General features: G+C 41.7%; 1 protein-coding gene across 5 annotated transcripts in view; it reads right to left on the bottom strand.

Moving 5' to 3' along the window:
* The window catches only part of KLHL20 (kelch like family member 20), a 142360-nt gene extending 125960 nt beyond the window's left edge, over positions 1 to 16400 (bottom strand). For all 5 annotated transcript variants that reach the window (XM_047840427.1, XM_047840435.1, XM_047840431.1 and 2 more), the window contains exons 1-2: positions 15956 to 16400; positions 1339 to 1405 (exon numbers count right to left, since the gene is read on the bottom strand). The gene's annotated coding sequence lies outside the window, so the exon portion shown is untranslated. The remainder of the gene's footprint in view (positions 1 to 1338; positions 1406 to 15955) is intronic.
* Positions 16401 to 23007: the final 6607 nt, after the last annotated feature.

The raw sequence follows: 23007 nt of genomic DNA, 5'->3' as shown, positions 1-23007 counted from the left end.
TGTCCCTCGTTTTTCTATTAGAATTCGGGCCCTGTCACACAATGAAAGAAAAGATAATTATGAGAATGTGTACATTCAGAGGCCTAGATCTGAAGACAATCTTTTTCTATTACACATCATCTCACAGATGCAGCCACACACTACAGTGTTCATCTGAGGCCACAGATAAACTACAGAAGACAGAATGCATGTAGGAAAACATAAGACCACAGGGGAATAAACCAAAATCTCTTTGCCTTATAGGACAACTCTTTTGAAATTGAAGAGGACTGTGCACGGTGACAGACAATCGTGTTTGTATATACATTTTAAATTCTTTCCCTGCCCATCCTGTCCCCTCCACTTTGTCCTTCCTACTGTCCCCTAATCTACCTTTCATCGTTTTGTCTCTGTGTCAGCGTCTGCTTCTAGGGCCATCTACTCTCGCTCCCCATTGAGTGCACACAGTGGGGTTCCTGTACACACAGGAAACAAAGTGCCAGAAATGGTGGTGAGGGAGGATAGAAGCAAGATCACCCTTTGTGCAGGGGAGCCTGAGGGAGTTTTCCGGGGCGATGGGAACTACCTATATCTAGATTGATGGGGTGCTTATGCTCAATTATTTTGGAAATATTCCCTGACTCCATGGTGCCTTGGGATCAGACAGGTATCTGTCCTTAGGAAATGGCTGAGATCTAATGGTGGAGAAGGATGAGGGACCAGCAGTGACTGTGGTAGAGGAGTGAGGGTCAGACCCATGCCCAGAATGCCAGGTCCTCACAGACAGCACCACGTGTAGGAGGACTCTGAGGAGCAGAGATTTCTTGATCAGACCCATGGACTACATAATCATCCTGTAGTTTCCTCACTGAGCGATGGCTAGAGCAGAGGCCAGCAGCTGGAGGACACCCTGATCATGGCTGGAGTGGAGCAGTGGGCCTGGGGGATTGAGTCAGGGAAAGGGACAGGCAGAAGGTAGTGACAGGGAGTCTGAGAGACAAAGGAAAGAGAAGAGAAGGGACCCTTCTCTGCTGACTTCACCTACATTTCTGTGTGACCAAAACGAGACCCTTGTCTCCCAGGGAAGGGAAGAGGGCTGGCAAAACACAGAGTGACATACTCAGCTCAAGTGTCCAAGTATCTGCCTTGCTCTTGAGTACCTAACACAGGAAGCACGAGGTGTCATGCTTGTCTGTCAAGCATCATCTGTCATGATTGGAACTGCAGCTCGTAGCATTTAGTGAAAATCAATTCAATTATGCATCCCTCAGCATTAAAGTACTCCAACAAAATTAAGTGAACACACTGAAAGATACAACACAGGATAAAGTCCAAAGGTAGATCGACGGCAATACTTACGGGAATACAGTCTATCCGAAAAGGAGGCAGGTACCCTAGTGCAGGCCTTCAGCCACCTGGGCGATATCTGAAAACGTAAAAAAAAAAAAAAAAGTCCTTACTCCAAAAGCAACATTAGCACTAGACACAAAGGGATCATGATTAAAGTTTAGAGAGCAACCATATGACTTCATGGTGCTGTATCCATGAGAACAAGTCTCATCAAATTATACCCTTTAATTTGAGGCTCTTTGTTATATGTAAATTGTACCTCATTAAAGAGAGTTTCAAAGCACAAAATACTAGAAGCAAATGTGGGAACGTTCCTTTCAAATCCTGAAGTACACGGGTGAGATGAGTCTGTCTGCCCATGTCTCAAAAATCCAAAATAATACACCTAAAAAATTAATAATAGCAGACTAAGCAGACCCTGAACTCACGCTGTCCCATGTTTTCAACTGCATAACATCCACATCCGAGTCCATGAACCAGAGAGGGATCCAAGACTGGCACAACAAACTCCACACCTAAATAGAAGATGCAGCAGGAAGGTTAGGAAGGTCAGAAAGTTGGAGGCTGGCTGCCTGCAGAAGAAGCAGAGAAAGTGAGCCCTCACACGAGGGAGCTGACACAGGGAAGACTAATCTCCATAACATTTGGCATTAAAACCCAGAGGGGCTGAATTCCCTTGAGTTTAGATCCTGGTGCTTTGGAGGTCAGCTGACCCAGCACCGGGTGATCCAGAAGGATGAGTGATAGCCAGGTCCCTGCCTGTGTAGAGACGCAACATAAACATGGCATTTCACACAATGCTTAGGCCACAGGAGACACATGTATTCATGCTGATTCTTGACTCAGCTGGCCTGCCTGGGTCCCACTGACACCACTGAGAGCAAGCAGAGCCCACAACAGACACGCAATTAGTGCAGACCCCTGCACTGAAAGGAAAAGTAACCCAGACACAACAGCAGGGAGTGAGCAATACCCATACGATATCCTCCTGAAGGTCCAGGGCCTATAAATGGAGACGTGCACTGCTGAGGACTCCAGGACCTCTTTTTCATAACGGCATTAATTTCAAGATCAGAAGTCACAGCTGACTTTCTTAACACAGAGAAATAGAGCCAGAGAGACAGACAAAATGCACACACAGAGATGTTTATCCACAATGAAAGACCTAGTCAAAGCCACAGCCAGAGATCTAAGCCAAAGAGATATAAGGAACATACCTGATACAAAATTTAAAGCAATGATCCTAAGGATACTCACTGGAGTTGTGGAATGAGTAGAACAGTGAGACCCCTGACAGAGTTAAGATATAGCACAGTTAGACACTAAGGACACAATAAAGGAGAAACATGCTTGCTGGAATGAACAGAGGGATGGAAGAAGCAGCCAAACAAACTAGTGACCTCAAAGACTGAGTGATGGAAAATAATCACATTGAACCAAAGAGAGAGAACAGAATTCTGCAACGTGAGATGAGACTAAGTGAACTCAGTGACTACAGCAAAGATAATAGTATTCGTATTGTAGGAGTCCAGAAGGAAGAGAAAATGGGGAAGAAAATTTATTTGAGGAAACAATAGCTGAAAACTTCCCTAATTGGGGGAGGGACACAAACATCCACATCCAGGAGACTAGAGAACTCCCATCAAAATCAGGCCAACACACAAACTTTTGTAAGCAAAGTTACAAATTAGGGTGAGAATAAAGAAAACTCGTAAAAGCAGCAAAACAGTCCTTAACTTAGAAGGGAAGACCCATAAGGCTAGCTACATATTTCTGAACAGAAACTTGGCAAGCCAGATATGAGTGACATCACATATTCAAAGTGCTGAATGGAAAAATCAGCGGCCAAGAATACTCTATTCAGCAAGGCTATCTTTCAGGATGAAGGAGGCACAGACTTTCCCAAACAAAACCGAAAGGAGTTTGTACCACTAAACCAGTCCTGCAAGAAATATGAAGAGGGATTCTCTGAGTGGAAAGGGGAGACCAACAGTGACAGTATAGGGGTAGAAGACAAATTCAAATAAAAAATGAACATTTCTGGAAAAAAATCAGTTAAAGTACTCAGAGAAATAGATCTGAAATATAATACCATCTGCCAAAAACATAGGGAGGAGAAAGTAATGGGTTCAAAGGTAAATGACCATCATCAACTTAATACAAACTGCTAAATGCAGAAGAGGTTACATAAACACCTAACTGTAGCCATATCCTAAAACCAGTCATACATATGCTAAGAATAGAGATAAAAAAAATCAAAATATATCACTAAAGAATATAAGCAATACATGAAAGAAAGGCAAGAAAGGATCAGAGAAAATCATTAGAAACCACAAGAAAACAGGCAATAAAATGGCAATACATATAGACATATCAATCAATTTTGAGGGAAATGGAGTGAATGCTCCAATCTAGAGAGGTAGGGAGTAAGAATGGATGAAAAAACAAAACAGATTCAGATGTCTACAAGTGACCCACTTCACACCTCAAGAATGATAGTGAGGATAGAGAAACATCACACAAATGAATGTCAAAAGAAAGGCGGAGTAACAATACTTGTATCAGAAAAAAATACACTGAAAAAAGTACATACCAAGAGACAGAGGAGGACAGTCTATAACAGTAAATGGTACAATCCAAAAAGAAGATATAACAACTGTAAATATATCCCACAATTGAGTGAGATTTATTCCCAAGCTACAAAGGTGGTTCAATATTCGCAAATCAATCAATGTGATACAATACACCAACAGGAGAAAGGATAAGAACCAGATGATCGGGACATCTGGGTGGCTCATCCTTTAACAGTCTGAAATCAGCTCGGGTCATGACTTCATGATTCCTGAGTTCATGTCCCGCATCAGACTCTGTGCTGAAAGCTCAGATCCAAGAGCCTCCTTCGAATTCTATGTCTCCCTCTCTCTCTGCCCCCCCCCCCCGCTCACGCTCTGCCTCTCTCAAAATTAATAAACGTTAAAAGAAAAGAACCATACAGTCATTTCAATACATGCAGAAAGGAACATTTGCAAAGTACAACATCCGTTCATGCATGTAACCCCCTAAAGTAGGTTTACAGGAAACATACATTAACGTCATAAAGGTTAACTATAAAAACCCTGTAGTTATAATCAACCTTAATGGGGAAAATCTGAGAGCTTTTCCTGTAAGGTCAGGAAGAAGACAAGGATGTTTACTCATACCACTTTTAGTAAACAAATTACTGGAAGTCCTAGCCACATCCAGCAGACAAACGAAACGAAACGATTTGCAGATTACATGACACTATATATAGAAAACCCTAAAGAGTCCACCCAATAACTCTTAGAACTGATAAATGAATTCAGCAATGTCACAGGATACAAAATCATTGTACAGAAATCTGTTGCATTTGTAGACAATACGGAAGCAGTAGAAAGAGACATTAAGAAAACAGTCCCATTTACAGTCATATGCCAAAAATAAGATATCTATGAATAAATCTAACCAAAGTGGTGAGCGACCTATACTCAGAAAAGTATAAAACAGTGATGAAAGAAATTCAAGATGACACAAAGAAATGTAAGGACATTCCACACTCATGGATCAGAAGTACAAATATAGTGAAAATGTCTATACTTCCCAAAGCAATTGACAGAATTAATGAAATTTCCAACAAATTACTGACAGCAGTTTTCACAGAACGACAACAGTCCTAAAATTTGTATGGAACCAAAAAAGCCCGCAATATTCAGAGTAAACAATCTTTATGTGAAGTGATAATTATGGATGGCACTATGCCTCTGGATCTTCTGCTCCAAAACACAATAACTCTGGCTTAAGCATTTGAACAAACGTTAGGCATATCCCAGCCAAGGATCATTCTACAAAATACATTGTACCAACGTATCCTCAAAACTTTGCACCTTATGAAAAATATGGAAAAATCTAAAAATTGTCATGGCCAAGTGGAGCCTAAGGAGACAGGATGACTGTAATGTGGCAGCTGGGATGAGTCTGGGCTAGGAGAGGTTAAAACCGAAGCAATCTGAATACAAATATAAACTTTACTTCATACTACCATATCTCTTTGATACCTTGATTGTGATCATGTACCAACCATTATGACATCAATAGTGAGAAAACAGTCTGATGTATGTGGATACTCAGTATTATCTTCCCAATTTTTTTTGGTAACTAGAAACCCATCATGAGAGAATAGATTATTAGTAATCATGGTTTTTCTACACATAAGATTATATAACCCGTTCCAGTATTAGTTACTAGTGATGGCCATGTACCTATTCTTGTTGTTCTTACTATTGTTTAATTTAAATAATAGCATTCATGGTACAGAAAACTGAATGCATGATAAACACTTCATAGAAACATCTAGCTTTACATATTTTACGATAATAACGTATGTATATACCACTCTATTATGTGGTATGTAAATTAAGTGTTTTTCTGATCTTGAACGAGCATGTCATTGAATGGCTTTCCATAAAGGTGGTTATGCTAGATCATGAATGATTCTCAGATTTTACAGGATGTACGTCACATCATGCCTGAACATTGTCAAAAATAAAAACATACACGTGGACAGATGAAGCATTGTGACTGGCTCACTTATTGTAAAGAACCCTTGCTTTAATATTTTCACGTATACTTTTAGCAGGAATATAAGAGAATCAAATATTTCCAAATCAAAGAGATGTTCAAAGACTGGAAGAACGATAGGGAGTTCAAAGGGTTTCAGAAGGATAAGATGTGACCATGAAGGGGGAGTCACAGGCAAGCAGCTTTCTCTGGTCCACACTGACATGTTTGCATGAGGATATGTGACTTGCCAAAGGGTAAGTCCCAGAAGTACCAGAGGGAAAGACAACGCTTTAGGGCGGGGTGACGTGGAAAGGGTGCTTCTGTGCCTAAGAGATGGGTCAGCAACCTGGCTGGGGGTCTCTGCGTCAAAGACTTCAAAAGGCCAGCAGTAACCTATACTCACAAAGATCTTAGTAACATAGATCAAAGTAACTTAGAGCCACAAAGATTTTAGAGCCACAGAGTCGATCTTCAACTATGATTAGGAGATGGTCAGAGTTTCACAGGATATGATCTTTGAGCCGGCAGTAGATGGCTAAAATATTATTTAGGGCTATACATTTAATGAAAAAATGTATGTGTAAAAATTTGGGTTTGGAATGTTAAGAAAAATCACAGGCCCATCATGGAGTTACTTACGTTAAGGCCACATGTCACTAAACCTAATTTCATTCCTGCAGGAATGTAACCTTTCACCGGTCAGCAAATAATTTCCTAGTCAGTACTGGAAATTTAACTGATAGATCCCTGCCATTCCCCTCAGAGAGGCAGTCTTGCCTAAATAAGGTATTCCATGCCACTTTTTTTTTTAAAGTTTATTCAAGTTAGAGACAAAGAGAGCACATGGCAGAGAGGGGCAAGACAACAGGGAAAGAGAGAATCCCACAACCAAGAGGTCATGATCTGAGCCAAGATCAAGAGTCAGACACTTAACCAAGCCATCCAGGCACCCCGAGAATGTGGAGTTTCAAAGGTTAGCAGTCTTGGCTGGGATACAGCCATGATGGCACTGGCCTACTCCTGAAAAGAAGGCAGCCAACAACTTGGAGTCAGATGGCATTGAAACAGTGACCTGTACAACGCCTGGTGCACACACTGGAGAGATTATACACTGACCGGGGAGAACATCCCTGAGAAGCAGTGTTCACAATGAGGGGACAAAGAGCTAGGGCAGGTGGGCTGCGTGGCACCATTTCCCTGTTCTGCACACCTCCCCCCCAGCAAAAAAAACACAGAGCCATATGCTGGAAACAAGGCAATCCCCACACTGGGTGCCTAAGCTGCTTACACCAACCCCAACTTCCTGTGTTCTGGCGAGACTGGCCTAGGTCATTGAAGCTTGCCTCTGTCGCAATGGACCTGGCCCATTCCCCAGAACACCAGTGGAAGCCCATGACCAGACCACCTCTCTTGACCAGACAGTTATGCTTCACTTCTAGTGGCAATCGTTTCAAGTCTCATTTAACAAGCAGATCGGAGCAGACCTAGATAAGTCTCACCACATTCTGGCCAAGGACCATACATTGCTCATACAACTGGCTTGAAGGATAGTGCAGCCAGAACATAAAACAGTGCATGCAACACACACCACAGACACTCCGTGATGTGCTAGGCCCTGGACACTTGATGATCTCCTCTTCATAAAGCCATTCATCTCAGAGGCAGGTAACATAATGAGCTTTGGTAACAGAGAAGGCAAATACTCAACAAAATGCCAAGACAAGAGGAATGCATCCCAAATGAAAGAACAAGATAAGGTCATGGTCAGGGACATGGAAGGAACACTTCCAAACTCATTCTATGAGGCCAACATGGCCTTGAGTCCAAACTGGACAAAGACCCCACCAGAAAGGAAAACTACAGACCAATTTCCCTGATGAACCTGGATGCAAAAATTCTCAACAAAAAGTAGCAAACCAGATCCAACAATACATAAAAAGGATTATTCAGGACAATGAGGTGGATTTTGTTCCTGGAATGCACAATAGATTCAATATCTGCAAATCAACTGATGTGATACATCACATTGATAAAAGGAAGGATAACAACCACATGATCCTCTCCATAGATGCAGAATAAACGTTTGACAAAATGCAGCAGCATCCTTTCATGGTGAAAAAAAAAAAAAACCTCATGAAAGGAGGGATAGAAGTATCATGCCTCAACATGAGACTATCCAGATATGAAAGTCCCACAGCTCATATCATCTTCAATGGTGAAAAACTGAGCTTTCCCCCTAAGGTCAGGAACACGACGGGGATATCCACTCTCAGCACTTTTATTCACCATACTGTTGGAAGTCTTAGCCTCAGCAATCAGACATCAAAAAGAATACAAGGTGTCCAAGTTGGCAAGGAGGAATCAATCTTTCCCTGCTCACAGACATGATACTCTCCGTGGAAAATCCGAATGACTCCACCAAAAAACATCTAGGATTGATACAGGAATTCAGGAAAGTATCAGAATATAAAATCAATATGCAGAAGTTGATTGCATTTCTATACACCAGTAATGAATCAACAGAGAAATCAAGGAATTGATGTCATTTACAACTGCACTGAAAGCCATAAAATACCCAGGGATAAACCCAACCAAAGAGGGAAAAGATCAGTACAGTTAAAACAATAGAGGGTCTCCTGGGTGGCTCAGTCGGTTAAGTGCTGTCTTCGGCTCTGGGCATGATCCTGCATTTGTGGGATTGAGTCCTTTGACAGGCTCTGTGCTGACAGCTCAGAGTCTGGAGCCTGCCTCAGAGTCTGTGTCTCCCTCTCGCTCTCTGCCCCCCCCCCACTCATGCGCTGTCACTTGCTCGCTCACTCTCTCAAATATAAATAAACATTAAAAAAATTAAAAGAACAAACCATACAACGTCTATAAAAGAAGTTGAAGAAGACACAAAGAAATGAAAAAAAAAATCCCATGCACATGGATTAGAAGAACAAATATTGTTAAAATGCCAATACTACCCAAAGCAATTGAGAAATTCAATGTAATTCCTATCAAAATAACACCAGAATTTTTCACAGAGCTAGAGACAACAATACTAAAATTGTATGGAATCAGAAAAGACCCCAAGGAGCCAAAGTAATGTTGAAAAAGAAAAACAAAGATGGAGACATTCCAACTCTGGACTTTATGGTGCATTAGAAAGCCGCAATCATCAAGACAGTATGGTACGGGCACAAAAACAGACACATAGATCAAAGGACCAGAATAGAGAACCCAGAAATGGAGCCTCAAACATATGGCTGAATAATCTTTCACAAAGCAGGAAAGAATATCCAAAGGAAAAAGAAGAGTCTCTTCAGCAAATGGTACTGGGAAAACTGGACAGTGAGAAGTATGAACCTGGAGTATGTTCTTAAACTTCTCTCTCTCTCTCTCTCTGTCACACATACACACACACACCCCTCAAAATGGATGAAAGATCTAAATGTAAGACAGGAAACCATCAAAATCCTAGAGGAGAAAACAAGCAACCTACCTCTTTGATCCTGACCGCAACAACTTCTCGCTTGTCATGTTTCCAGAAGCAAGGGCAATAAAACCAAAATAAACTATTGGGACCTCAAGATAAAAAGCTTCTGCACAGCAGAGGACACAATCAGGAAAACTAAAAGGAAACTTATTGGAATAGGAGAAGATATTTGCAGGTGACATATCAGATAAACGGTTAGTATCCAAAATCTATCAAGAACTTATCACACTCAACACCCAAAAACCAAATAATCCAGAGACGAAATGGGCAAAAGACATGAAGAGACACTTTAACAAACAGGACATCTAGATTGGTCACACATGAAAAGATGCTCACCCTCATTCCTCATAAGTGAAATACACATCAAACCCACAATGAGATATCCCCTCACGCCTATCAGAATGGCTAAAATTAACATCTCAGGAAACGACAGATGTTGGCAAGGATGCAAAGGGAAAGTTTTGCAATGCTGGTGGGAATGCAAAATGGTGTAGCCACTCTGGAAAATAGTATGGAGATTCTCTACAAAAACCAAAAGTAGAACTGCACTAGGACCCAGCAATTGCACTACTAGGTATTTACACAAAGGATACATTAATGCTGACTCCAAGTGGCACATACACTCCAATGTTTATAGCAGCATTATCAACAATAGCTACATTATGCAAAGAGGCCAAATGACCATTGACGGATGAATGGATAAAGAAGATGTATATTCATACAATGGAATATTACACGGCGATCAAAAGGAGTGAAATCTTGCTATTTTCAACAACGTGGAGTGAACTGAACTTTATTATAAGTAAAATATTTCAGAGAAAGACACACATCATATTAAATTCCACAGATGAGAGAATTCATAACACTGAAGAACATAGTGAAAGGAAAGCAAAAATAAGATACAAACAGAGATGGAGTCAAACGATAAGACACCGTTAAATAGAGGTAAGAAGCTCAGGGTTCCGGGAGGGTTACTGAGTAGGGGTATGAGCTAAATGGGTGATGGGCATTAGAGACAGCACTTGGGATGAGTACTGGATATATTTTTGTAATTGACGGATCACTAAATTCTAATCCTGAAACTGTATTCCACTATAAGGTAACTAACTTGGGGTTAAATTTTAAAAAAGAAGAAATATTAAAAATAAGTAAAGAAATATACTACCAGTCAAAACAAAGAATATATAAATCGGGCTCCTTTAGTGGAAATGAAAGACCAAAATTGTTACAGACAAGAAAGGATCAGAGAAAACATCAAGATACAATGGTAAAACAACTAGTAGGGCACTAAATATATACCTATCAATAATTACTCTAATGTAAATTGACTAAATGCTCCAATCAAAAGACATTGGATAGGGGGTCAGAATGGACAAAAAAAGAAAAGAAAAGAAAACAAAGGTAAAGAAAAGAAAAAAGAAAAGAAACAAACAAACAAAACAAGGCCTATCTAGGTACTGCCTACAAAGCCTTATTTGGACTTAAGTCACCTGCAGATTTAAATGGAGGGAACGAAAAAACATTTTTCATGCCAACAATATCAAAAGAAACCCAGTACCAATACTTATATCGGGCAAAAAAAACTTTAAAATCGAGACTGTAGTTTGGTACCCTTTAGGTCAATACCTAGTAGTAAAATTGCATGCACCCAATATTTATAGCAGCTTTAGCAACAGTAGCTAAATTATGGAGAGCCCAAGTATCCATCAAGTGATGAAGGTATAAAGAAGTTGTGGGGTCTGTGTATGTGTGTGTCTGTGTATTCATGTGTATGCATGTGTGTGTGTTTGTATATATATTCATACATACATACATATGTATATACAATCTAATATGTCTCTGCTTCAAAACGAATGAAATCCTGCCATTTACAACGATGTGGATGGATCTAGAATGTGTTATGCTAAGTGAAATATGTCAATCAGAGAAAGACAAATATATGATTTCACTCATGTGGAACTGAAGAAACAAAACAGATGAAAACATGGGAAGGGGGCAGGAAAAGAGAAGAGTGGTAACAAACTACATGTGTCTCTTAATGATAGAGAAAAAAAAGTGAAGGTGCGTGGAGGGAGATGGGTCAGCTCTGGGCTAGATGGGGGACCTATATTAAGAAGAGCACTTGTTGTGATGAGCACTGGGTGTTGTATGTAAGGGATGAATCACTGAATTCTACTCACGAATCCGAGAATGCACTGTATGTCAACTAAGACTTAAATTTAAAAAATAAATAAAGCTGTAACAAGAGATGAAGACAAACACTATCTCATACTAAAGGGGACAACCAAACAAGATGATCCAATGATTATAAATTTTGATGCCCCCAACATGCAACCACCAAGTATATAAAACATTTAATATATTTATATATATAAATATAAAAGAACTCATTTATAATAATATAACGATATGAGAGGACTTTAACACATCACTCACATCGATGGACAGAACCTGTAAATAGAAATTCAACAAGGAAACAATGGCTTTGAATCACACACTGGACCAGATAGGTTTAACAGATATATTCAGAACACTCCATACTAAAATGACAGAGTACACATTCTTTTCAAGTGCACATGGGGCGTTCTCCATAATTGATCACATTCTAGGTCACAAAGCAGGCCTCAACAGGTACCCAAAGACAGAGATCAGACCAAGCATTTTTTCTGACCACAAAGCTAAGAAACTTGAAGTTAACCATGTGTGCGTGCGTGCGCGCACGCGCGCGCGCGCACACACACACACACACACACACACACACACACACTAAGGGGGAAAGGCCACAAATAAAGGGAGGTTAAATAACATGCTACCAAATGAATGGGTCAAACAGGAAATCGATGAGAAAATACACTGAAACTAATGAAAATGAAAATACACTGGTAAAAATATTTGGAATGCGGCAGAAGCAGTCTATGATGCAAGTATATAGCAGTACAAGCTACCATAAAGAGCAAGAAAATTCCCAAACAATCCTAACTTATAACTAAAGGAATGAGAAGAACAGCCGAAGGAAGGAAATAATAGAGATTAAGGCAGAAATAAGGAATATAGAAACCAAAAAGACACTAGACCAAATCAATGAAACCAGGGGCTGGTTCCTTGAAAACAGTAATCAACATGAAAACCTCCTAGGCAGAGTTTTCACAAAGAAGAAGGAAAGGACTCAAGTAAATAAAATCACAAATAACACAGGAGAAATAACAGTCAATGCCACAAAAATACAGTTAGAAGATAATATTATGAAAACCTCTATGCAACAAATTGGACACTCTGAGAAAAATGGAACAATTCCTAGAAACACACAAACTACCAAAACTGAAACGGGAAGATACATAAAATCTGAAAACAGAAAGAAATCAAATCAGTAATAAAAAAATCTCCCCCCAACACAAGAGTTCAGGGCCAGATGGCTTCACTAATGAATTCTACCATCCATTTAAGGAAGAGATAATATGTATTCTTCTCGAATTATTACAAAAAATAAAACAAGAAGGAAAACTTACAAATTCATCTTATGAGGCCATCATTACCCTGATACCAACGCCAGTTAAAGCCTCCACTAAAAATGAAAACTGCCAGGGCTCCTGTGTGGCTCGGTGGGTTTAGTGTCCAAATCTTAATTTTGGATTAGGACATTATCTTGCAGCACATGGGTTCGAGTCCCACGTTGGACCCTGTGCTGACAGTGTGGAGCATGGCCAGGATTCTCCCTCTCCCTGTCTCTCTGCCCATCCCTCACTTTTATGTACTCTGTGTCTCTAAGTAAATAAATACTTTAAATATGTTAAAAATTTTTAAATAAAACTATAGACCAATATCCCGATGAATATGTATGCATAAATTCACATCAAAATACCTTCAAATTAAAGTCAATAATACATTAATAGAATCATTTACCATAATCAAGTGGGATATATTCCCGGACTGCAAGCGTGGTTCCACATTCACAGATCAATCAACATGATGCACCACAGTAATAGAAGAAAGGATAAGAACAATAGGATGCTTTCAAGACATGCAGGGAAACGATTTGACAAAATGTCACATCCATTCACGATAAAACCCCCTAGCAAGTATATTGGGACTCAACCTACCTGCACATAATAAAGGTCATCTATGAAAAACCCACAGCTCATCTCATCCTCAATGGGGAAAAATTGAAAGTTTTTCTTCCAAGGTCGGGGACAAGACAGGGATGATCCCTCTCACCACTGTTATTCCACATAGTACTGTAAGTTTTAGCCACAGCAATAAGACAACAAAAAGAAATAAGAGGCATCCAAATTGGCAAGGAAGAAATAGAACTTTCACTATTTGGAAATGACATGATGCTCTCTATAGAAAACGTGAAAGACTCCCCCCAAAATTGTTAGAATTGATATATGAATTTGACAAATCAAAATATACAGAAATCAGTGTACATAAATCTATTGCATTTCTGTAGACAAATAATGAATTAACAGAAAGAGAAAGTAAGGGATTAATCCCATTGACAGGTGCACCAAATACCCCAAGATACCCGGAATAAACCTAACCAAAGAGGTAAAAGATCTGTACTCTAAAGGCTGTGAAACACTGATGAAAGAAATGGAAGAGGACACAAAGAAAAGGAAATACATTTCATGTTCATGGATAGGAAGAACAAAATACTGTTAAAAGGTCTACACTCCACAAAACATCTACACATGTAATGAAATCCCTATCACACAAACAACACATTTGTCACAGAACTAGAACAAATAGTCCCAAAATATGTATGGAGTGGCAAAGACCCCAAACAGTCAAAAGAAACTGAAGACCAAAACTAAAGCTGGAGACATCACGCTTCTAGACTTTAGGTTATATTACAAAGCTGTACTGAACAGAACAGTATGGTACTGGCAACCAACAACAACAACAAAAACACAGACGCAGAGACCAATAGAATGGAAACCCAGGCATGAACTCATACATATATGGTCAATTAATTCTCAACAAAGCAGGGAAGGATATCCAATGGGGAAAAAAAAGATACTCTTGGGACACATGTGTGGCTCCACAGCGTGTGACTGTGGATTCAGCTCCGATCATGATCTCAGGGCAGTGCAGAGCATGCGTGGGATTCTCTCTCTCCATTTCTCTCTGCCCCTCTTCTGCATGTTCTCTCTCTCACTCTCTCTGTCTCTCTGTCTCTCTCAAAAATAAATACATAAACTTTAAAAAAGTCTCCTCAACATGTGGTTTTGGAAAAACTAGACAGCAACCTGCAAAACAAAACAAAAACACAAACGGACCACTTTCTTACAACATACACAAAAATAAATCCAACATGAATAAAGAACTATGTGTGAAACCTGAAACCATAAAAATCCCAGAGGATACCTAACACAGGCAGTATCTTATTTGACAGTGGCTGTACAAACATCTTTGTAGATATATCTCCTGAGGTAAGGGAAACACAAGCAAAAATAATGGGACTTCATAAAAATAAAAAGCTTCTGTCACAAAGGAAATAATCAACAAAACTAAAACACCTATGGAATAATATTTGTAAACGACATCTGATAAAGGGTTACTGTCCAAAATATATAAAGTTATACAGCACCCAAAAAATGAGAAATCCAATTAAAAATGGGCAGATGACATGAATGGACATTTTCCCAAGGTGACATAAACATAGCCAAGAGACACATGAAAAGATGCTCAGCATTACTCATCTTCAGGGAAATACAATTCAAAAGTACAATGAGATAACACGTCACATCTGTGAGAATGACTAAAATCAATGAATGATGAAACAGCAGGTGTTGGCAAGGATGTGGGAAAAGAGAAACCCTCTTGCATTGTGGGAAGGAATGCAAACTGGTGCAGCCACTCTGGAAAACAACATGGAGATTCGTCAAAAAAAATGGAAATAGAACTATGTTACGATCCAGCAATTTCACTACGAGGTATTTACAGAAAGAATACAAAAATAATTCTTCAAAGGGATACATGCACCATGAGTTTACAGCAGCATTTTCTACAAAAGCCAAATTACGGAAACTGACCAAGCATCCATCAACTGATGAATAAACTGAGATGTAGTATATGGAATGTAATATTATTCAGCCATAAAAACATGAAATCTTGTCATTTTCCACGAGGTGGATGGAGTGAGAGAATGTTATGCTGGGTGAAATAAGCCTGTCAGAGAAACACAAATACCAGATGATTTCACTAACACATGAAAATGAAACAAAACAAAGGGGGGAGGGGAGGAGACAGTGACAAACACTCTGAACTAGAAAACAAACTGAGGGGTTCCACAGTGAGGTGGGGGAATGGATGAAAAAGCTGCTGGGGATTACCAAGTGCACCTGGGATGAGCACCAGGTGATGCATGGAAGTGTTTGTCTATATTGTACGCCTGAAACTAATATTACACTGTAGGTTTCTTAAGTGCAATTTAAAGTAATAGATAACATAAGGTTAAGACACCTACCTACCGGGTTTTCTGTAGTTTTCAATCACTTCATTAGGTTAGAAAAATAACCATAAATTTTTTAAAAAAGCATGTATGATGTGGGGGACAGTTTGTGCCCTTACCTCGGTCACTGGTTCCAGCAGGACTCGGAAAGTGGGTCCCAGCTCATTCTTCTAGAAGGTCCTGAGACGAACATTTCGTGTATTCAAGTCCTAATGGAATGCAGCTCCCGTTCTTCTGAATTTCTGTCAGCGTTTCTTACCGGAAACAAGCCTGAATCTGGAACAAACCATTGACTGCATCTATGAGGTGAAGTCGTGGAACCCCGCAATCCTCAAGTCCTTTAGTAAAATACGACTTGTTCAAATACTGTCCAGGAAGTTGAGGAATTAAACACGGAAACAACCCAGAAAATGCAAGGGCCTATGCTGTTTAGCAACCATCATGCCCAGGGAAGCCACCCAGGGCCCCCTCCTCAGTACTCAGTACAACAAGGCAGCTTCTCTCTGGCGACTCAGGAGATGCCAAGTTTCTGCAAAGCTCCCAAGGTCTCCCCTGGGGCGGGCGGCAGAACCCGCTGGAAACACAGCTCTGCTCTCTGTCCTGAGACAGCGGTAGAGGCCCTGTGTCCTCTGGGAGCAGCAGCAGCCCTTCCTGCTCTGATGTGCCCTTGGTCAGAAAAGCCGATGGTGCGCCCTCTGCTGGCCATCACTGCCTAGGCAAAGGAGCCCGCCCCTCCAGGTCTGTGGTGCTTGAGCTCTCTCTGCTGGCTACCATGGGAATTCCTGCAATGTTGAAGGTCCTGGTCGCTCAGCTGAGGGACTGAAGGTGCTCTGGGCAACTCCGCCTGTTCTCCACAATGGGAAGGGTTTTAGTGACAGGGCCTGGGACACAAAGAAATCTTTTCCTTCTCCTTTTTTTTGAGTGAAGAATGACACAGAATTTATTAACATAATGACATCATTTGTAATGTTTTAAGCAATGTCCACAGAAAAATAGACCGCCAATTTACACATGCTGAGCAAGTAATGGTGTTTACCGCCAGAGTATTAGCTTAGATAAGGAATTGACACCTTTGAGAGGGAGATAACTGCTTCCAGCTATGGAACGAATGAGTCCTAGGGATACAAGAGACAGCCAATGGAATAGAGTCAATCCTGTAATAATATTGTTGCATGCTTTCACAGGATAGCTACACTTGTGCTGAAGTACAACATAATTTATAGACATATGGAATGACTACAATGTATGCCTAAAACTAATACAACAAATGTGTGAAGAATATTTCAATGAAAAGTTGACATCCTTTACGCTATCTTTAATTTATCTTTTTTTGCCAATGAACTATCATTCCTGGGGCGCTTGGGTGGCTTAGTCAGTTAAGCATCCGACTTCCCCTCAGGTCATGATCTTGCAGTCCATGAGATTGAGCCCTGCGTCAGGTTCTGTCCGGACAGCTCAGAGCCTGGAGCTTGCCCCAGATTCCATGTCTCCTGCTCTCTCCCCCCTCCCTCCCTCAGGCTCTCTCCAAAAAAGAAACACAGAAACATTATAAATTAAAAACAATCATTCCTAATTTAGAATCTGTGAAATTCCATTTATACTAGATTCTCTAACATCACCATCTTGATGTAGAGAGCTTATCTGAATAGTCACTAATAATATCTTTGATGACACATATGTGGCAGGGTCAGAATGCAACTTACAGGGAGCTACACATCTGTTATGAATTTATTGTATGTATCCTTGGCTAATATTTCCAATGAAATGTGCTTTAGTGATACAGATGTATGAAATAATGTCCATCAGTCATATAGGTCAAATTCCTATAGGACCATTCATTATGCCTTCAATTACTAATTGCCATCTCTTCAAAATTAAAAGAAAGCTGGGACAAGAAAATGTCTTTGAATTTGATGTAAGAGAAGACTATGGTGTTTTAAAAGGTTCACCTACCATCTGGCATCCTCAGTTTGGCAGTGGACAGGAGGATAAAAACCCACGATCTTGATGCACACCACTAGCTCCAGAGGGAGAATATGGACCTTCTTGTCAAATACTTTTTATCAATATCAGCAGATCAACTCTGCCAGGTCCAGACTGCCGGATCTGGGGGCAACACAATGCCTGATGCCTGGGTTCAGAACATGAGGAAGACCAGCTGGTAGGGAGCGGCGGGGAAATCCAACAGGGCCTGGGGAAGTGAGGGAGATGGGTCCGGGTTCCCTCCCCACAGGGCGGCTCTAGTGTTTACCTGCCAAAGAGCAGCACACTCTCCCTCAAGACATCCCTCTCCATGACAGAACATGAGGCTGTGCCCCCACAATTCCAGGAGAAATGAGGGATACCCATCTTTTCAAATGCAATAGCCTCTGCAAAGCTTGGCCCCAGGGATGTTGGAGTCTTGGAGTCACACAACACTGATGCCCATGATACCTGCCATTTCTGCCCCAGCACTCAGAGACACTTCATACATCCCCTCTCCCCTGGCCCATCTCACCCCACCCACATTCCTGGACCAGGTCTCTACTTTCTCCTTGTACTTCCTCTTTGTCTCTCTTTATCTCTAACCACATCACTCTCTATTTCTTCCTTTCACTCTCTAGGACTTGCCCAATTCCCCTATCACAAATTCAATGTCTCTCTCCCTGCCTGTCTCTTTCTTCACCTCTCCCCAGGCTTCAGGATATCTGCTTTGTGCATGCAGCCCTGTCCAGGAGCACAGGGCACTCCTGTCTCTCCCTCTCTCATGTCTTGTTTTAAAGAATTTTTTTTTTTTCAACGTATTTATTTTTGGGACAGAGAGAGACAAAGCATGAACGGGGGAGGGGCAGAGAGAGAGGGAGACACAGAATCGGAAACAGGCTCCAGGCTCTGAGCCATCAGCCCAGAGCCTGACGCGGGGCTCGAACTCACAGACCGCGAGATCGTGACCTGGCTGAAGTCGGACGCTTAACCGACTGCGCCACCCAGGCGCCCCTCTCATGTCTTGTTTTGTCCCAGGCCCTGATCACAATGGAGGAGAATCCCCTGTACAGCAGCTGCTCATGTTGACATTTGCTAGAGCAATGCTGGCAGCATGTGGACAGCCAGACATTTACCCTTGGTGGCTAATCCATGACCCAAAAGCTTCTGGAGGGCTGGCTGCTTCCCTAAGCTGGGAGGAAAAAGGGGCTCAGAGGTTTCGGGGTGCCTGGGGCAAAGTGGATTGGCTTGGCCGATGTAGAAGGAGCCATATGCTTACCCACAACTCTCCTGGGTGGTGTCCAAGGAACCTATCTCAGACCATGGAGCTCTGCCCTCCCGATTCCTCAATAAGGCAACAGGGGAAGCTTTGTGGGACATCATGTGGGACTCACCACAAAAGCTGCGCCATTTGCCCCCTTGAGGCCACCTAGATTGGTGCTATTGGGGGAAGCTGGTAAGGTGCACAAGGGCACAAGAGCTGAGTTGATGCAGGGCCTCCTTACCGCTCTCCTGAATCCATTCCTCACCATCGGAAGAGACCCTTTCCTGGAGACAGATACCTGCCCTCCTCATCAGCACGAACCCCATCAACTAGCACGCACGCCATGTGCTCATGAGTTTCTATCTACAGATATAACAACCATCACCAGATCTCCCTAAAGGATGTATCCAACTCCTCAGATGGAACTATAGGTCCCTTCCAGGCATTACAACCCCAAAGAATGATCTGTCTTCTTCCACCAATCCTGTACATACTATGTGTTGGCTGACTGCATATACAGGAACCCCAAAGTGTACGCTTGATGGGGAATGAGTGTTGATTTTCCTGGAAGCTGACACTGACACAGAAACACAACTGTGACAAGTGTATTAGGGGACATTAGGAAGGACAAAGTGGAGTGGACAGGGTGGGCAGGGAAAGCATTCAGACCAAGGGGCAGATTAGACACCATCTCTAAATATATAATAACCATAGCTGGTTTGTAATGGTTCAGTGTCCTCTCCAAATTTCAAACGGATTGTCCTCTACGTCAAAGTGATTTTGACTTATTGCAAAGGGATCTTCTGTTCTCCTCTATGCATTTTGTCTTCTACAATACATCTGTGGCCTTGGATGAGCACATATTTGTGTGGCTGCATTTGTATGTCTACCTCAGATCTTAGATGTAGATGCCTGAATATACACACTCTCATACTTATCTTTTCCTTCTTTGTAAAGTAGGACCTGAATTTTGATAGAAAAAAACACAGGGGTCGTTGTTGTATCTTTGGAAACAGGAATTGCCAATCTCCCAACCTCAGGCATTATACCCTTAGTTTCATGAAACTGAATGAACATCTGTTGATGATCTTCTGTGTGCAGATACATTCATTTCCACCCTGAGAAGGGTGAATGCCCACTCATCCCATACATTTTACAAATTCCTGATGTGCTTAACCAACTCTTCATCGCACTGACCTCAGAGACCAACATTGTTCCTGCTTCTCAGATTACAATGCTGAGGCTCTGAGATGGCCCCACTGAGAGCTGGCATTAGGGCTGAGACAGCAGGATCACAGGCAGTGCCTCTGGAAATTGTGAGGGAAGTTTCAGAGATGTACACCTTCATGCAGGGTCATGACAGTAGGTTCAGGGGTGCGGTGACAAGATTCCAGCAGGGGCGTTTCCTGGTCAACCCTGATTTCCCTGCTAAGAGTCTGATTCATGCTGAAGGCCAAGGAAGCCACACAGCTAATCTACAACCTTTCATCACATTTAGTCTCACAGAGGCACACAAACATAGGCAGACAAGCAGCCCATAAGAACCAAGGAAAACTACAAATCTCCAGGGCATTCTTTCACAAGGATCCAGAATCTTCAGGAGAACCTCCAAGAGAAACAACAGTCTTTATTTAGATAATGAACTGGGTGCACTTTGGCCACAATGACATTTCAGAGATGATACCTGCATGGACTATCCTTGAACCCATACAGCAGCTCTGTGTGGATGCCACTCTGCGCTCACTATCCCTGCCCAGGTTGTGGGCCCTGCCACAAATGGCCTCCAACTCCATCTCACTGAGTCCAACACCCTCCTCTCTGTACCATCTCAGCTCTCCCTTCTCGTGCACAGTCTCCAATTCATTTCCATGAGTTTCATGTCTCCGTCTCTTATACTTGAGGACCCATTACTGGAGCTGCCATTATTGTAGACCAGAAGCTCCATGTAATTTAACTCACGTGACTCTCTCCCCATTAGGACAGTTGAAGCCCCTGATGGTAAGGGTTTGCCTCATCTCTCACAGAGCCAGGGACATGGACTATGTGCTGGGCACATCTGCAGAACTGATATGCCTGCTTTTCTATTAAAAGACTCTTTCCTTCTCCACAAATGATATATGCAGCCCAGCTCAGTAATGGAAATGACACAGCCCAACATATGTATGTCCTGAGAAACTTGAGGAATCTTAACAGTGTCCACATCCAGCAGCACCCTTGCATTACAAAGCGTGTGAGGCCATCTCTCCATCTTCTCAAAGACTCAACAACATAGAAGCTGAACATGCTGAACATGTCAACTCATACAGCTCAGTTTGTCTCACAAATAGTCGAGGTGGAGGTGATGGGTACTGTCCCACCATCAAGGAGCTGGAAGCAGCCCATAGAGCCCATGAACAGTGATAAATTGTATCTGTGCAGGGTGGACCTGGGAAAGAAGGAGGTCCTCTTGCATCCATAGGGACCTACAGAAATGACAGGTGTGTTGGTATGACAGACAGAAGCAGAACGCCCACAGGAGCTGAAACACAATGAAGCAGGTGTCAGCACCCGGCCCCTTGTTCATTCATGGGTTCTAGTAGAACAGAGCATCAGTGTCAGAAAACTCTACCCTTCCATGAGGTCCCACCTATATCCTGAAAGTACCAGATGCCACAAGGAAAAACGACTGTCACCACACATCACTGCCCATGTTTAAAAATGCAGAAAGCCAAGGAGTCCTGTTCTAGAAGATTGATGGCAGTAATGCGAGTCTAATAAAGGAAAGTATTCCAGAGAGGCAGGCATCTGTGTCCAGGATCTCTCTGGTGTCCTCTTCCACCAGATCTGAAGACTTTTTCTTTGCACATTGAGAACAGACAGAACACGAAGGAATGAAAGAAATGACCAGAACCACACAGAGATCCAGGGCCACCCCAAGGTCAAAGCTCTACCTGCGATCCCATGCCTGTCCTCACTCTGCTTCCCTCCCTTACAAACACATCTTCTGTGCAAGGCCACAAAGACCTCTGAGGAGATGGGGATTCCTGGAGTCCAGCATTGGGGCCTGGATATGAGTTTTCTGAGGGAAACACATTACCTGTGCATATTCATTGGTCTCAAGTATGTTTATCTTAATTCACAGGTAATTCAGCTTTTAAATACCACATGAGTTGCAGAGCTATTTTGTGCCATTGTAAAAGGGAGGTAGAAATTCTACGTAAAAGAATGAACACAAACATGTCTCAATTTCAGGTGAAAAACTCCCATAAGATATCATGAGACAAAGTATCAATTACAGCTGCTCCCGGGACACAAGAGAACCTACTCCTATAAACACAACTGGAGAACTCTGTGAGGTATTGGCCCTGCAAGTAATCACTGATTCTCTGCAGTTCCACGTACATTTTTTATTACACATGGACTTCTGAAAATTCAGAGTATTTCCACCTAGGGGACAACTGGAGAAATTCTCTATCGTACATTTGCCAACACAGAAGGACCAGTAATGAATTCTGAAATTTTTCTAAGAACACTCAGTACTGCACAAAGCACACAATATAATGTTGGAAAGAGTTTTTATCAATTCCAGTCCTGAGGCTCATAGCAGACATTTCTGAACACATTCATGGCCTACACTGAAAAAGGAAAAAAATGAAAATAATCAGGATAATCTCATGTAAAGAAGGTGTGGAAGGAGTCAGACGCTCCAGAAGACTTGAGGGTGCAGTGAAGTGTCATCCTCCTCAAGTTATTTCCACAAACACTAAGTGAGAGCCAGGTGGTCCTCAGCCTCTATGCACTTGTGGCGTCCAGAGGCACTAGCTAACATGATGATGTTACATTGGAGAAGCCTGGAGGCTTGTGAGGACATAAACAGTAAAGACACCAGAAGACCAAAAAAACAAAAACAAAAACAACAACAACAACAAAAACCAAAAAACAGACAAGGCCAGATAAAAGTTTCCA

Source organism: Prionailurus viverrinus, chromosome F1 (genome assembly GCF_022837055.1).
Source record: "Prionailurus viverrinus isolate Anna chromosome F1, UM_Priviv_1.0, whole genome shotgun sequence".
Classification (NCBI taxonomy): Eukaryota; Metazoa; Chordata; class Mammalia; order Carnivora; family Felidae; genus Prionailurus; species Prionailurus viverrinus.
Note: the sequence above shows the minus strand (reverse complement) of the source record. Positions and strands in the feature narration are given on the sequence as shown.